Source organism: Podarcis melisellensis (assembly GCF_964234715.1).
Source record: "Podarcis melisellensis genome assembly, chromosome: 7".
NCBI lineage: Eukaryota > Metazoa > Chordata > Lepidosauria > Squamata > Lacertidae > Podarcis > Podarcis melisellensis.
Window position 1 is genome coordinate 75,953,649 of NC_138539.1, and position 18,386 is coordinate 75,972,034.

General features: G+C 44.3%; 1 protein-coding gene across 2 annotated transcripts in view; it reads left to right on the forward strand.

Annotated features, from left to right (window-relative positions):
• MYO10 (myosin X) overlaps window positions 1–18,386 on the forward strand; it is a 197,317-nt gene that overhangs the window by 139,492 nt on the left and 39,439 nt on the right. The gene's annotated exons all lie outside the window — the stretch shown is intronic.

Consider the following 18,386-nt stretch of genomic DNA (forward strand, 5'->3'; position numbering starts at 1 on the left):
CATGAATGGGTTCTCTGATGTGTAGCTGCTAGGAAATTTGTTAGTCTTTTTCTTAAGTTATTACTTACGAAGGTTATTACTTAGGAAGGGGATGCGGGTGGCGCTGTGGTTTAAACCACTGAGCCTCTTGGGTGTGCCAATCAGAAGGTTGCTGGTTCGAATCCCTGTGACAGGGTGAGCTCCTGTTGCTTGGTCCCAGCTCCCAGTTTGAAAGCATGCCAGTGCAAGTAGATAAATAGGTATGGCTGCAGCAGGAAGGTAAATGGTGTTTCCATGCACTCTGATTTCCGTTACGGTGTCCCGTTGTGCCAGAAGCGGTTTCGTCATGCTGGCCACATGACCCGAAAGCTGCCTTTGACTGGACTTAACCGTCCAGGGGTCCTTTACCTTTTTACCTTAACTTAAGAAGGCACTGAGGTGCATGGTGCCAGTGTAGCAAGGACTGCCCCCCACCTTTTTCAGATTTTGACATTTGGATCTAGATGTTCAGGGCCAGGACAAAACAGTGGACCTCGTTAATTCCAGAATCTACTGTTTTAAAGGACATTATTACTACAGTTTTGACCAACCTTCTCGCTTGGAACCCATGATATACATTTATCCCTGCATATTATCCCCACAATAACCCTAAGAGCATAAGAAGAGATCGGACTATCAGATCAGAGGCCCATCTTGTTCTTACCATGGTCAAGCAAATGTCTGTGAAAAGCCCATAAGGACTTTGGGGCAACAGCATTTTCCCCACTTGTGACTCCTAGCAAGAATTAAGGGGCATATTGCCTGCGATACTGCAGAAGAGCCATCATGCTAAATCCTATTCTCCATGAATTTGTCTAAATCCTGTGGCGAAAATTCCACAATTTAACTGAGAGTAGAATTACTTCCTTTGTCATAAATCTTCAGCTTGATTGGATGACTCTAGTTTCTAGCGTTATAGGAGGGAGAGAGAGAGAGAGAGAAATACACTTGGTCCATGTTTCCCACAAAATGCATAAATTTGTACACCTCTATCATGTCTCCCCTGTGTGCTCCTTTTATCAAAACGAAAATGCCCAAAATGTTGTAACCATCTTTCCTCAGTTGGCACTACAGTGGTACCTCATGTTACATATTCTTCAGGTTACATACGCTTCAGGTTACAGACGCTGCTAACCCAGAAATAGTACCTCTGGTTAAGAACTTTGCTTCAGGATGAGAACAGAAATCATGTGGTGGCATAGCAACAGCACAGCGTGAGGCCCCATTAGCTAAAGTGGTGCTTCAGGTTAAGAACAGTTTCAGGTTAAGAATGGACCTCCGGAACGCATTAAGTACTTAACCTGAGGTACCACTGTACTTCCCATCAAATTACTGGGCGTAGGGAAGCAGAATCACTTGTTGTCAAGGTTAGTACAGTGGTACCTCGGTTGTCGAATGTAATGCATTCTGGAAGACTGTTCGAGCTCTGAAACATTGAAAAACCAAGGCACAAAGAGCTGTCTACAAATTCAGTTGAGAAAATTGAAAAACACACAGCGGAAGCCATTCGACTTCTGAGACGTGTTAGAAAACGGAAGCATTTACTTCTGGGTTTTCAGCATTTGTGTTCTGAAACGTTCGTCAACCGAGACATTTGAGAACCAAAAAGAACAAAAACACACACACAAGGAAAGAGAAAGTCTGGATCTGTTGCCTCTGTCATAACCCTTGTGGCCCTGTAGGAAAGGGGAGAAACCACCCTAGGAACTGGGAAGAGACAGGTGAAAACTAAACGCTTGCAGCCTTTTTTATTTTTCAGCCAAATTGGGTCTTTTAGTGACTGCCGTATATCCTTGAGCCAGCAGGGAAAAAATCACTTGCCCCAGCCAGAGTTCTAGAACTGCGGCTTCAATTTGGATCATGTTCTCCGTGTTGACATGGTAACCGCTCAAGAAGGTATGCAGGGCCTTGGTGAATAGCCACCAATAAAGCAGAGGGTAGCTTATTCCCTTCCAGCAAAAATATTTAGAGTTCCTAAACTCCCAGGCTAGACTTGGTTCGTTTCAAGCCATCTTGCTTGTTTTATCTCCTCAGGTCTCTTAAAGGAATCCGCTGGCTTCAAAAGCTATTTACATTCTCAGCACTCATAAAGAAAGATTAGCCCTTGCCTTCTCTTGGGTTAGGGAGTATGCAACAGTGGCGGCGGCTGAGCCAGCGCCGGCTAGGCATGACTTCCTCTGAGTAGCAGCAGGAATGAATTAAAACAAGCGTAGCCAAAGATATCACATGAAGGTCTCTAAATACCAGCAGGCTGAAGAAAGAGCCCTGTTTTGTGCGCAAGTTCCAGTGCCTCTGTGTGCTTCATGTGTGCTGCTGCTCCTGCAGCTGCAGCTGTTTCTGCTGTTACAGATGCAGTTTTGTCCTATCGATTAAAAGCCGAGAGAGGACAGAGCTTCACGAAGGTAAGGGAAATCTCTCAGAGACGTAGGAGTTAAAGAAGTTTGGCTTTGGGGCTGAAACTGCGATGACCAAGTTTGTCACAAGGAGCATTTAAAGTCGTGTGTTTACTCCAAAGGAAGTCTATTGGCACAGGGGGATTTTTGAAGGCTGCAGAACTTTGGCATTTAAACAAGCAGCTTTTTGTGAGGATGCTTCCACAGTGTCGCAAGCTGCTTGCCGGTGGACACAAAAAGGAAACGTGACCAAACGCCCCTGTGCTTCGCTAAAAGGTCATCAATTGCTTTAATGTACCGTATTTTTTGCTCTATAAGACTCACTTTTTCACTTCTAAAAAGAAAGGGGAAATGTGTGTGCGTCTTATGGAGCGAATGCAGGGAGTATGCAACAGTGGCGGCGGCTGAGCCAGCGCTGGCTAGGCATGACTTCCTCCGAGTAGCAGCTTTCGCTGCGCAGCGATCCCTCTTGCTGTTCTGGCTTCTGAGATTCAGAATATTTTTATCTTGTTTTCCTCCTCCAAAAACTAGGTGCGTCTTGTGGTCTGGTGCGTCTTATAGAGCGAAAAATACGGTACCTGTTGCCTGTGATTTCTGTGGAAATGCCCTCTGAATTCCAAGGCAGTTAGAGTTTCTTTTAAAAGTGTGTGTGTGTGTGTGTGTGTGTGTGTGAGAGAGAGAGAGAGAGAGAGAGAGAGAGAGAGAGAGAGAATTAATGCATGCTTTATTTGCAGTACAATTTGTGTAAAAGTTGCAGGAAGGGAGGTGGGTGGGAAACAGCGCCAGATTTACGTATAAGCTAAACAAGCTATAGCTTAGGGCCCCACTCTCCTGGGCCCCCCCAAAAAATGTAAAGGGGAAAAAACCTGGTGTACATTTCCAAAATGTAAGATAAAAAACAAATAAAATAAAACCTACATACAGTTAGAGCTTAATAATTACTTCACTTTTAATATACTTCTTCTTAATTGTATTTTAGTTCAACAATTACTTCGATAAAATACATATTTGGTTATGTGCAAATGGCTTTTGTTACCTATTAGGTCCATAAATTACCATCTCGCATATATTCCACACAAAAAACAGTGACAATTTGTTGTTGACAAAGGACAGCTGGACATATAAAGGGCCCCATTACCTTCAGTAGCTTAGGGCCTCATCAAACCTAAATCTAGCCCTGGTGGGAAAGGAAGAAAAGCGCAAAAGTTGAAAGGGGTTATCGTCCGAATAAGCTTCTTTTATGCATGCTCCCACAAGTCAGAATACATTTTGCAATCCCTCTGGCAAAACCTGATGGTGCACATTTGTTGAGTCTGGGATGCAGTGTGCCTAGCGGAAGACAGAACAGTTTGCTGCCAGAAGAAGAAGACGACAGAGAGAAAACAAGGAAATATTGGGCATGAGTGACCTTACCAAAAAGAAGAAGAAAAAGATGAAGGATTATTTGTTTATTTTCAGGTTCGTCCCTGGCATATTCCACAATAACTTATAGGGAGCTCACTGGCACTAGAAGCTTTAAATATATAAGGAAGAGTTTAAGGCTGTCGTCTCCTAGGCATGCTTGCCTGAGTTCAAAGAAAATCTGTTTTTGATAGGGTATACAAATCTGTATCTTGCCTAAAACCACTTTGAGGTTTATATTAAAATCAATCCATATGGCAGCAAGAACTCTGGACTTTCCCGAGACTCTAAATTCAAATTGTTCTATCACTGAGATCCAGGATGACATTAGACTAAAAGCTAGCTGCGTTTCTACATTAGTATGGGTATAAAATAGTTAGGTTTCAGCTGGGGTGAAATAGCATAATAATGATAATACCCACAACATGGTAGTATTATCACTATTGGTGTTAAATAGTAGCAGTTGTAAAGAAAGAAAGAAATTACACTCTTCTGTAATGCAGTGTAGCTTACTTCTATATGCTAAGTTACTTTTTGTATTTTCCTTAGCTTTAGGCTAGCAGTGGTGCATTACATCTCTAAATTGGGATTCAGACTGCAGGTTGAACCATTCAGAAAGCATTTTATAACTAAAGTGGCAAATTACAGTTAAAAAGATAGGAAGGATTCCTTGAAATCCTCATAGGAGCAGCGTGATAGATTCTGATCTTAATTGCGTACATCACAAATACTTTTCTAAGTGAGGGAGCCAGGCTAAGGTTGGATGGGTTGGAAGGAAGCTAAACCAAGGTTTGCTCCAAGAAGTTTGAACGCACTAGGTGGGACAGAGAAGAATTGGTTCACACCTGGCAAGGCTGAGAAACAGGAAGGAGTCTAGCAAGGGAACAAAGTAGGAATAAGCAAGAGCGAGGTGGGGTTTTGAATCTTAAGTTGCACACTGGGACCAGTGTCAAAACTTTGCATCTTCATACCTTGTTCCTCTGTAGCTTGCTGAGACTATAGTTTGGGGAGTTTAAAAAACAAACAAACTGGTTAAGTAAGGGTGTTTGCTTCAGGCATAACATAATTAAAACAAATCATGGTTCACAAGCCCAACAACAAACCTTGGCTTCATATCATGGTTTGTTGCCAGAAAACTAACTATGCTTAGTCTGCTGGCCTAGATTTAGACAAACAAACCACACTTTAGGAAACCATGACTTAGTGTTATGTGTGAACCAGGCCATTATCTCAAGAGGCAGGTCCAGGATTTCCCACAGCCTTTGTTGTTCACTCTAGTTATGAAATGGACTACTAATCAGGTACAGAACCGTTTGACCTAAATTTGTTGCAGTTGCACAGAAGTTTTGGATCTGAAGTTAACAAGGTGACCTTGCCTCACCGTAGTCAGATGTGCAAAAGTGCATTGCCAATAAGTCAGGAAGTAAACCAAACACCGTCGATCTCATAGTAATTTTTATCGGGCGAGGGTCAAAAAACGCTAACGGGGGACCGTTCAAACCACTTGTCAACTTCGTGAGGCCACAGTAATTGTGACTGATTCAATCACAGCGCACCAGATGGTGCTCTGATCACCTCCTTAAGACTCGTAATAATCGTCACATCCAATTTTGAATGAAACTGAGCGGTGTTGCCATCAAAATGCTTAGCAAATTTCCCATAGCAGACTTTTAATGGGGCTCTTCCAGAGACATTAAGGTTCGGCAGTGATGAAGAAGGCACTGAGGAGCAATCCTACCAAGAAATGGTTCCATTCTGCTGTCCCACAGCAAAACCAGTGTCTCTCAAGTGCCAGCAATGTCAACTGGGAAATCCTCCAGAGAACATTCGGGAATCCACCAGATTCCGTTTGTGTCCAGGGGTGAACCTTCTTAATCAGTCTCCCACCCAGCACAGGAGTAGTCAGCCTCAGACAAAACCTTACCAGGTAATGGTCTGTCATTGACAACAATTCCCTTCCTGTCAAAAACCATACCAAGGTAAAGGGCCCCTGGACAGTTAAGTCCAGTCAAAAGCGACTGTGGGGTTGTGGCGCTCATCTTGCTTTCAGGCCGAGGGAGTCAGCTTTCCGGGTCATGTGGTCAGCATGGCTAAACCGCTTCTGGCGCAACGGGACACCGTGATGGAAACCAGAACGCACGGAAACGTTGTTTACCTTCCCACCGCAGCGGAACCTATTTATCTACTTGCACTGGCGTGCTTTCAAACTGCAAGTTGGGCAGAAGCTGGGACAGAGCAACAGGAGCTCACCCCGTCATGGGGATTTGAACCACCAGCCTTCTGATCAGCAAGCCCAAGAGGCTCAGTGGTTTAGACCACAGCGCCACCCACGTGGGAGATGAGAGCTAATGTTAGGCTAATGTACCTTTTCCACTATGTCCTAAGTCAAGGGTTGCCAACATTTTCTGGACCAGTTTCAAATGTTGAGAGAGTGGTACGGGGTGCCAGTTACAAAATAGCTGCTATTTGGAGCATCTGCCTAGGTGCACCAGGGAAAGCCTTTGCAGGCACCAGGTTGGTGACCCTAAATACAATTTTTTTAAGTGCCTACCCCTGCTTGTTCTTCAAAATGTTTCTTGGCATTTTCACAGCTAACGTTAATGGAGATTTGTACATAGAAATGCCTTGAGTGTATAATGCAAAAATTAAAAAAACTGAATTAATAGTCTTGGAAAAATTGATAGCTATATACAGCACTGTTTTTCTAGAAAAAGAGATGTCAGAACTCGCCATGAATCCTTGTTCTCTTACAATGGCAATGGAGCCCACCTGAATGGTGCCAGAACTGAGTTCCAGCTGGAAGGGGGGGGAGCCCTGGATAATTATTGGATACGCCTCAAATAATTTTGATGGGTATTAATGCTTAGTCATGTAATCATTGGGGACGCAGGGGGCGCTGTGGTCTAAACCACTGAGCCTCTTGGGCTTGCCAATCAGAAGGTCGCCGGTTCGAATCCCCATGACTGGGTGAACGCCCGTTGCTTGGTCCCTGCTCCTGCCAACCTTGCAGTTCGAAAGCACGTCAAACTCAAGTAGATAAATAGGTATCACTCCAGCGGGAAGGTAAGCGGCATTTCCGTGCACTGCTCTGGTTTTGCCAAAAGTGACTTAGTCATGCTGGCCACATAACCCGGAAAAACCTTCTGCGGACTAACGTCTGCTCCCTCGGCCAGTAAAGCGAGATGAGCGCCACAACCCTAGAGTCGTTCGTGACTGGACTTAACTGTCAGGGGTCCTTTACCTTTTTTATATATATAATTATTGGATACGCCTCAAATAATTTTGATGAGCATTAAGCTTAGTACAGTGGTACCTTGAGTTACAAACCTCTCAGGTTACAGACGCTTCAGGTTACAAACTCTGCTAACCTGGAAGAGTTACCTCGAGTTGAGAACTTTGCCCCAGGATGAGAACGGAAATTGTGTACCAAAAGCCAAAGCACGCCTCTAGTTAAGAACAGTTTCAGCTTAAGAACATACCTCCGGAATGAATTAAGTTTGTAACTAGAGGTACCAATGTAATGTAGTCATGACGTTAACAGATGAACAAAGTTTTTCACTCTGAATGCCTTTTTTTTAAAAAAAATGCACCCAAGTAATTATCTTTTGATATGTTTTAATTGTCATCGGCAGATCTCCAGGCCTGCAGCTTTTTAATGGTCTGATAGAGAGATAAAGCAAATGGCTGAAAGAATTTCTCCACTTCCAGAGAACCACTGATAAGTGCCAAGTCGTGTGTGGTGTCAGTTTTCGCAGATGAATGGCTGCCCCAAATTCAGCTGAAAGAACAAGGGTACCCATGGAGAGTGTGCCAGCTACCTCAAATTGTGCTTATTTCAGCTAAAAATTACTGCTCCTCATGCCCCTAAGTACAGTATGATAGACTCCGGTCCAAACACTGTAAAGTAACAGCTCTGTTGGAATAATTCTGACAGGAAAATGTCCAAGTTGCTTTCCTGTCAGAATTATTCCAGCAAAGTGGCTCAAGAAATACTTTTGGATTTCCTGTGGCTACATAGAACCAAATACACCGCTTAGAGATTTTTGAAACATTAAGTGGTATATACATGTTTTTTACATAAATAAATAAGGGCAGTCTTCTGCATGTTTCCTCAGAAATAAGTTCAGGTGAATTCAATGGGATCTGCACTCTTAAGTACAAAGCACTGTGGGCAACACAACTTAGCCGACATTAAACCCTTTTACATCTCATTAGTTTCAGTAATTTAAATATGTGCTTAAATTAGGGGTGTACAAAGCTGTGGGTTTTTTCCTCTCGTTTTCTGGTTTTTCCGAACTTAATTTCAGTATTCCGCATTTTCACTTTCGATAGTCACTTACCTAAATGACACCTTTTTTGCAAACAGTTTCCCCTCACATAATGCATGTTTGTATCTTTTCAAGAATGAGTGCATTTTACTGTGCACTTTCTCCCTGACATAATACACTTTTGTACACATTATTTTGTTGGAGAGCTGTTGCCACAAAATTGGGAAGCGTAAATTTCAAAGGATAGCTGAGTGCCAGTTCATGGATGGTTTTTGTGAGGTGCAAAAATTAAGTTCTTCCCAGCCTTTGGCTTAAATCCCTCCCATGGATATCAGTAGATGCTAAAAGTTTGATGGGAGTGTGTATTAAATGTCATGCCAATATGGACAACAGATATTAGCACCTGCCGAAAAAGTATTCTCAGAGCTGTTTGCTGACAGCGCATACCTGTGGCTCAAAAGATCCCTGTAAACAGGTGCATATGTTCCACTGAAGGCCAATAAGATTAGGCACTGTTAATCCTTTTTTCTAAACTGGGGGCTAAGTTACACTAAATTCTGCCTTGGCTGTGTTGTGCTGGCTGGCAACAAAGAGACATGAAATGCAGCCCAGGAAAACTCCACCCGGCACTTAATCACTTGCTGTAGGAAGGAGGTTGTATTCTTTCTTGCATGCTTGAGTTCAGTACTGCTGAGGCAGTTCCTAAGGAGCAGGCAAGGTAAGCCTCCATTTCTGCTATTGCATTAAGCTTGGCATCTGAGGAACATGTGGAGGTGCAGACCTAGGTGTTCGTTCTCTGCAAACCAGGGTGTACAGATTAAAGTAAGAGGAGCGGGTGGCGGGTGCCGATCAGAAGGTCGGCGGTTCGAATCCCTGCGACAGGGTGATGAAGATAGATAGATAGATAGATAGATAGATAGATAGATGATAGATAGATAGATAGATAGATAGATAGATAGATAGATAGATAGAAAAATAGATAAATAGATAGATAGATACTGTATTTTTCGCTCTATAAGATGCACTTTTCCCCTCCTAAAAAGTAAGGGGAAATGTGTGTGCGTCTTATGGAATGAGCGCAGGTGAGAGGCACTGCTCAGCGCTCCCTTTAAAGAGCCGCGTGGAGCGTGTGTGCGGCTCTTCGGGGCTTTTCCCAAAGAGAAGAGTAAAGCCCCCAAGAGCTGCACACACACTCCGTGTGCTCTTTAAAAGGGATGCGGCTCTTGGGGGAGCCTTGAGGCTGCGCGCAGCCAAGCAAGAAACCAGTGATCCCACTGGCTGTCCTGGCTTCTGGGATTCAGAATTTTTTCTTTCTTGTTTTCCTCTTCCAAAAACTAGGTGTGTCTTATGGTCTAGTGCGTCTTATGGGGCGAAAAATGTGGTAGATAGATCCACAGTAGGTAGATGTCATGGGTGTGGGTGGTGCTCTGGTCTAAACCACTGAGCCTCTTGGACTTGCCAATCAGATGGTCAGTGGTTCGAATCCCTGCAACGGAGTGAGCTCCCATTGCTCTGTCCCAGCTCCTGCCAACCTAGCAGTTTGAAAGCACGCCAGTGCAAGTAGATAAATAGTTACCACTGAGGCGGGAAGGTAAATGGCGCTTCCGTGCGCTCTGGTTTCCGTTACAGTGTCCCATTGCGCCAGAAGCGGTTTCGTCATTCTGGCCACGTGACCCGGAAAGCTGTCTGTGGACAAACGCCGGCTCCCTCAGCCTGAAAAGCGAGATGAGCGCTGAACCATCCAGGGGTCCTTTACCTTTACCTTTACCAGTTAATATAGGCCATACCAAGACAGAAGATTGCTGCCACTTGCTCTTTCTAGGTGCGTTCCCCACTTTTTGAACAACGCCACACAATTCTCTGAATGAAGGAAGCCCCCAGCTGTTGTGAGGGTGCCAAGTTGTGTGATGAAAACTAGCAGGTGGCAATATCATTTGATCCCCACCCTTGTGTGCGTAAGGGAGGGAAGGAGAGATGGTATTGAGAGATCAGGGTGGAACTAAGGAGATCTGAATCACATTTAGGATGTGTGAATGCCACGGTCACTGGGTTTTTCAGTCCTAAATCATAGAGTTTGAAATGAAAGGAGCTCTATGAGTTTACCAAGGGGATGGATGTGTGAATGCTGCCTGACCTTTGGTTTCCTAGCAACACAAAGCTGTTCAGTGGAATATCTTGGAGGTTCCTGATTTAAACATATCAAATATTAGCTTTGTGCTAAGGCTGGCAAATTGCCCATTTTGGCTAAGCTACAGGGAAATCTCCAGAATTGTGCCAGATTGTTCCCCTTCTCCTTCCAAAATCCATTGGCATTGTCAGGCACATGTTTACCTGTTGAATAAAAGCGCCAAGCATCCGATCCCCTGACTCGGTAGCTTTGTTAGTGTATCTAGTACCCATTTTGCTCCATGAAATCAGGGATGTTCTCTGCAGGAACAGACTGAAGCATTTCCTTCATGAAATAGGGTGGTTTTAAATTAGTTTCTAGTGTGGCTTCCAATGTGGTTCAGTGGATTGAGCAGAACCAGTAGACAACTGAAGTTGTGTTCTTAGTGGATAAGAAAAGCCATCGCAGGTGAACCTTGAGTTCTTATAGGCACAGGTGGGTCACAGCCAAGCACAGTGTATCAGCCATCAACGGTGATCCACCAGATTGTCATTAAAATGCCAGTTACTACTTCTTTGGCGATCACTTGTAGCCGAGTAAGATTGTCTTCCATGAACACGGTTTTAACAACGAATCCGTAAGTGACTGTGGAGGCCAATTCTGGATCCACATGTCCTTCCACAGTGGGGAAATAGGTTTCCGGGCAGGAGTTGATCACTGTTAGGGATTGCCAAATGTGCCTTCCTCTCAGCACATTTCTCCCTTTTGTCCTGAGTGTCTTCAAAGCTTTGGAATATTAAATCATGAATTGTCTCCTGCTTCTTCCAGCATCTTAAAAGGCGCCCATTTTAAGGTTTTTGGTTATAATAATAATAATTTTTTATTATTTTATTATTTATACCCTGCCCATCTGACTGGGTTGCCCCAGCCACTCTGGGCAGCTCCCAAAAAAGGTATTAAAAGCATAATAAAATATCAACTATTCCAAACTTCTCTGAATGGGTCTGCCTTCAGATGCCTTCTAAAAGTCAAATAGTTGCTTATCTGTCTCACATCTGATGGGAGGGCTTTCCATATACATAAAGATATCTAACTGACTTAAATGGCAAATGGATAATAAAAGACAGAAGGTTAATACTTGATTGGTTTACAGCTTACAGTGTCTAGACTACCTAGATACAAAACGAGTTGCACATTGACATTTGAAGTAGGTGGGAATCTGAATCGGAGAGGTCCAGGATAAGGCAAGATTTGGACAGGAAAACGGAGACTGCTGGCAAAACCTGTTCAGATGGTGTAAATAATCCTCCCTCGCCATGAAATGGAAGTGCCATAAAGTCTTAACGACCTTTGTTTGCATGCCGTGCAAGGGGAGAGTACATCTGTTAGTTTAAGCCAGGGACCTTGTGTTAGGGATGGCACAGTTATTGTTCCGACACGTGGCAGAGACCTCCTGCCCATTGCCACATACAAAGATGCTCCCTGGTCATCGGGAGTTAGGTGGGAGAGGACATCTGCCTCTTAATTAATGTTTCACAGCATGGCTGTGTGTTTGTGTGTGTGTTTCCCAAATGGACAAATCTGCGACTATCCAAAAGCCTGATTGATTTTTCTTCCGCGGAAGACCACTGACCGATGACAATGTGGCAAAAGCCGGAGAGGACAGATTGAGGCTCTTCCAGCAGGGGCTGTAGGCTTTAATTAGGGTGACCTTAGATGAAATGGCAACAGACTTTTCACAGGTGGGGAGGAGGGACTGCCAGCAATCCCAGCTGGGGTCTGGAGACATGCTGCCAGTTTTAGTAAGGCGTGTCAGTCCCAAAGCTAAAGTGAAATCTTAAATCTCCCCTTCCCACCCCCAGCCCTGAAGCTAAAGAACAAGGCACCCCTAAATCTCCTCCCCACCCCCATTAATTTGAACAGCTTCTGTTTTGAATGGTCACACCACGTCATTGGCTGACTTTGTCATCACTAGCATATCTCACACAAAGACAATTTAAGTCAATTTTTAGGGGTTTTAGCCTATGAATAAACCTTTTCCATTTGAGTACAGTGGTACCTTGGTAGTCAAATGCCTTAGTCGGCGAACAAATTGGCTCCTGAACGTCGCAAACCCGGAAGTGAGTGTTCTGGTTTGCGAACATTTTTTGGAAGCCCAAATTCCGACGCGGCTTCCAATTGGCTGCAGGAAGCTCCTTCAGCCAATGGGAAGCCACGCCTTGGTTTTCGAACCGTTCCGGGAGTCGAGCGGACTCCCGGAACAGATTAAGTTTGGGAGCCAAGGTACGACTGTAAATGCTTCCAGTAGCTTTTCAGAGGCATGGAGGCAGCGGTGTAGAATCTCTGTCCGCCATAAACACATTCCAACTTCAATGTCTGGGCCATGAATCGCCTTTGAGACTGCACCTCACCTGAATCTGACATGCACACACACATGCACAATTCATTAAGATGTGTATCAAGTGCTCTGCACCAGGATACATCATCGCCATTTGCTGGTGCCCAGGATGTGCCGTGCGCAGAGTACAGAGGGTGAACAGAACTGACTGCGCCAGCCCAGTCCTTGCCACCAATGCCACTGGGTGGGCGCCGTGCAGGAGCGGGACAGGGAGGCGGAAGGGGCCAGCTAACCATCACGATCCTTGGGGGGCAAATCCCCTCAATGCTGGCCATGCAACCATTCAGCAAGGGGGTCCAGGATGCAGTGGGAATGCCTGGGCCTGGGCGACAGGCAAGGCAGGATGGGGGTCGGGGGGGGACACCCGGTTTGCTCCATCTCAAAATCATGCACTTGGGGCTCCCCCCCCACTACACCCCTGATCACCACAGTATAACAGGATGACCTAAGCAAGGAATAGAGCCTTTGAGATTGCTGTGGAATAGCCTTCCAGCAGAGAATTTTCAGCAAAACCCATATCTGTTGTTTAGAAGAAGCTGAAAAACATAACTCTGCAAGATAGTGCTTGGGAGTTTATTTGAAAGCTGCTGTTTTATGGCCCTTTGTTATTTTGATCATTTTAATGGAAACAGTGTTTTGTTGTTGTTGTTTTCCTTTCTTTGACCACATGAGAAGGCAGGATATAAATTTGTGTTGCTGTTTAGTCGTTTAGTCGTGTCCGACTCTTCGTGACCCCATGGACCAGAGCACGCCAGGCCCTCCTGTCTTTCACTGCCTCCCACAGTTTGGTCAAACTCATGTTTGTATCTTCGAGAACACTGTCCAACAATCTCTTCCTCTTTCGTCCCCTTCTCCTTGTGCCCTCAATCTTTCCCAACATCAGGGTCTTTTCCAGGGAGTCTTCTTTTCTCATGAGGTGGCCAAAGTACTGGAGCCTCAGCTTCGCGATATGTCCTTCCAGTGAGCACTCAGGGCTGATTTCCTTCAGAATGGATAGGTTTGATCTTCTTGCAGTCCATGGGACTCTCAAGAGTCTCCTCCAGCACCAGAATTAAAAAGAATCAATTATTTGGCGATCAGCCTTCTTTATGGTCCAGCTCTCACTTCCATACATCACTACTGGGAAAACCATGGCTTTAAATATACGGACCTTTGTTGGCAAGGTGATGTCTCTGCTTTTTAAGATGCTGTCTAGCATATAAATTAGTGATGGAAATAGGTTTGGAGGTGCGAACGGCCTTGGGGGTTTTCCCCCATGATGATCATAGGACTGAGGCTGAGAGTGTCTCGGATAGATTTGAACCAGGGATTTCCTGATTTGTAGCTCTTTGTCACTACAGAACACCTGACATATAGACTTTGAAAGTACCAAAATACTCTGTAGGTCATTGTCTAGCTGCAAGCCAGAACCACCCACCTCAGAACAATTCACCCCAGGGTTAGGCAGAACTTAGATCAGAATCTGCTGATGGCTCTTTGGGTAATCAATAAGGGTTTCTGACTCCCAGTTGTCTAACATTAGCAAAATCTAACACACAAACACCCTCAAAAAATTACGTTGATAATGGGGAATGCTCAGGGAGGGGAAACAAGGAGTGGATTTTTATATCGAATTTGTGAGTTTGGCTCTGGAGGAGGAGGAGGAGTTTGGATTTGATATTCTGCTTCATCACTACCCTAAGGAGTCTCAAAGCGGCTAACAATCTCCTTTCCCTTCCCCACAACAAACACTCTGTGAGGTGAGTGGGGCTGAGAGACTTCAAAGAAGTGTGACCACCCCAAGGTCACCCAGCAGCTGCATGTGGGGGAGCAGAGACGCGAACCCGGTTCACCAGATTACGAGACTACCGCGCTTAACCACTACACCACACTGGCTCTCACTGTACCGCTCACAAATCCCCAAACAGAGCCATGTGCTCAGAGGCACCCCGTTCCTTAATTCTTTGTGCATATCAGCAGACCTGAGTCGCAATTTTGCATTGGCTCTGGTTGGTAGACCTCAGGGTTGTAGCAAAAAACATGACTACAAAGTAGAGCCTGATGACTGCCCACCTCTGCCTCAAACTACCCAGATCACATGTGTTCATAGCTGGGGCATGGTGAAGAAAATGCCGTATAAGCAAAGAGCTGCAGATTACTCAAGCAAGGAGGCTGAGTCATTACGTAGTGATGGAAGGCAACCCTCCCTACACACACTCTCTCTCTCTCTCTCTCTCTCTCTCTCTCACACACACACACACAGCAGCTTGCAAGCCAGTCTGACTTGGAGAAGAACCCACATCAGTAATGAATAATCAGACCCTCAATTTCCATTGGTTTGCAACTGCTTGCCACCTACAACTGGCTTGTAAATTAAACCCCGGGCAGAAGAAGTGGGTTTTAAGGGGGAGGGAGTCCTGTCCCTGAGAGCCACAACTCAGAGACACACCAATAGAAAAAAAAACATAAGGTAAGTTTCTGATATTTCTAACTTTCAGTCTTGTTCCCGGTGGTAGTGGTCAGGTTCCGAGAGATGTCTGAAGAACGTGGTTAGTTAGCTCTTGTAGTTTAATGATGATAATCACCCTCTTTCAGTTTCCCTTTATTATTAATATTTTTGAAATAATCCTAAATAAATAAAAATAGACTTGTGCACCCCACCCCCGAGACCATTCCATCGTAACCATAAGGTAAAGGTAAAGGGACCCCTGACCATTAGGTCCAGTCGTGACCGACTCTGGGGTTGCGACGCTCATCTCGCTTTATTGGCCAAGGGAGCCGGCGTACAGCTTCCGGGTCATGTGGCCAGCATGACTAAGCCGCTTCTGGCGAACCAGAGCAGCACACGGAAACACCGTTTACCTTCCCACCGGAGCGGTACCTATTTATCTACTTGCACTTTGACGTGCTTTCGAACTGCGAGGTTGACAGGAGCAGGGACCGAGCAATGGGAGCTCACCCCATCGCGGGGATTCGAACCGCCGACCTTCTGATCAGCAAGTCCTAGGCTCTGTGGTTTAACCCACAGCGCAACCCGCGTCCCACCATTGTAACCATGCAACCTCCCAAAATTGCAACACCTCTTGCAATGGTTTAACCCCTTCCCGTTTTAACAGTACAAATTCTACAAACACCCTGCTATCTCCTCAAAATCATTTCTCCTGCATATTCCCCGCCTTGCCTTAATGGCACATGTTAATTTATTATTAACAGGTATATCCCACACCTCTTTATACCATTCTTCCATTTCCTATTCGGCTTGCCCCTTCCACTTCCTAGCAGTTTTCCCATTTTTAAGGACCCTGTTTTAGCCACTGCCCCTGTGCTGTGGGCTTGTTAGTAAGCAGCTCTTTTTCTCTTCACCCATCTTTGCAGCACAGAGCCCAAGAAGCTGTTGCTCTTGTGTCTCTCTCATTTGCATCCTTTTCTGTGCAGCCCCCACCCCATCTGAAGCCAAAGCCACACCAGGGCTAATTATCCTCAGAAAGGGAGGGGTTGCCATGGCGACTGAGCACTTTTTAAAGCACCAGGAATAGTCTTCATCATTGTTCAGTGTGCACGGGAAAAGGTCAGCACGGAGGTTCCTTTCCGTATGAATTTTGGCCTCCTTGCCAAAGAAGAGCGAGTTGCGTTCGCGATGCCGCTAAAATGGTGAGTTGATAACTGAGCTTTGTTATGAGTCGAATTCTTCGGTACTCAGCTTGCAAGAACGGACACAGCAAAGTATTTCCACGGGAAAGGGACTTGTGGGAAGCAAAGGAAATCTTTCTCTCAGCTCCAAAATTCGTTGCTGTTGCAGAGAGAGGTGTTTGAAAGTTAAGACTCGAGTGATGTAAAGTGGCTGTTTTGTTTCATCTTCGAATATAAGTGTTTCGATGAATAGAATACAAGCATAGTTTGTCTCCCTGGTGGGCTGACATGACTTTGATATTGTCGGGTTCAGATCTGCTCCGCTCATGCGTTGTATGATCCTGAGATTTATTTCAGGTCAAAGACACATAGGGAATTGGAACCTGCGATTAGGAAAAAATGCAACTTTTATCTGCGCTTTATATGAAATGTCTTCTTTGAAAAGGTTTTACATGAATCAAATTTTGTTACAGGGAAGCATAATTATTAGGGAGAAGTGACTATCACACCCAGTGTATTGAAACATACTCTTGTTCCCTAAAGTATTTTGAGCACGTTTCCTCATCCTGATCATTGACATATTTCATTGCATGTTGAAAATGTAACTTATTATTGAACGTGAATGTTTTCGTAAGGCAGAACGCATGAGTAACTTCATTTAACTACGAGGACATTTAACCACGGTATCAGTTAATCACATGAAGCTCAACATTGGAGTTCCACATGATTTTTATAGTGGAAACTTGAAGTGTGCTCACTCATTGACTCACTGCCATGTGAACTCATCTATACCCCACAAAATACTTTTCAATAGCCTTGCCAGGTTTAATCGTAAATATAAGAAATAATTTACGATGCCTTTTTAAGCTATAGTTCTCTGAAATTGATAGTAGACAGTAAATGTGTTTACCGAAAAGAAAGGCAGCAAAAAAAACCCCACGACTAAAAAATATTACATGTTACTTTAGTGCCCTTTTTTAAAAATGTCCCCCCCCCATTTTTAGTTGGAATATTTAACATAATTTGTCTCCTGACTGCATTCTTAAATCAATTTTCTGTCCGAGGGGCTGTCTGTAGAAGACACTTCATTGTATCCTGAATACCCCACCCCCCTTTTTAAAGGAGCTTTTTTTTTTGTATAAATAAGCTAATTCTCAGCCGTTCCTGAAGGAATTAAGCCCATATTTTGTGTCAGTGGCATTTGACTCGCAAGCGAGATTTGATTACCTCTTGGGAATACAAATCAAGGCATTTAATTTTCCCCCAAAGGCTCGCAGCAGTTCCTTTAGAGATGCTATTATATTGTATCATTGCCAAAGCTCTTTTATACTCTGCCATTACTGTCAACAGTTTGGAATTGCTAAATAGCAATGAAGGGGAGTGAGATGGGATTGCTGATCGGATTAAGTAGCGACTAAGGCTCTAAATGGGGGGCTGGGGGATTACCTCTGTAATTGTTCCTTTGGTTTACTGCCTTTGGAGGCCGGGTTGCTACCTTCTCTTAATTGGCCCTGTTGCTGCCTCTTTAGCAACAGCCTAACACACATCTTTTTTAACCACCTGTCTCCTTGCCTCCCCAAAACCCACCTGCTCAATTTCTGTATCTCAGGAACAAAAGTAAAGGAATTAAAAAATAAAAAAGCAAGCTCACAACCCCATTCTGAAGAGGAGGGGAACTTAATAGTCCTTAAAACTGATGTCATTTTACATTTGTGTATTTGTGTACAGATACCAGAGCACAAATTTTACTGTTCTCTCATGGTGCCTGAAGTGTGCAAAGTGTAAAAGGCTGGTCTGTGTTCTCCCTTTAAAGGTCTCAGAGGCTGGAACTGCCTTATTTTCCCCGTGGTTGAGATTTTAAACAGCATTTACATGTGTGAATCCACATTAGACAAGGAGTATGCATCTTTTGGATTTAGGCATTTGTCTCCACAGGGCCCATCCTAAGTCTCACCCTTGTAACCAGTGTTAGAAATTCAGGTATATAAACTAATCAACAAATGGCACCTACATTATGGATGCCACAGTGACATTAGGCGCCAGGGTTTTTTGGTTTGATATTGCAATTGTGTTGTTGTTGTTGCTGCTGCTGTTATCCCATTTCATATTTTAAAGAACAAATCTCAAAGCCGTTTACAACACATTGAAACATCAAATAAAACAATCCAGAATGAAAGAAACCCCAAACGTCA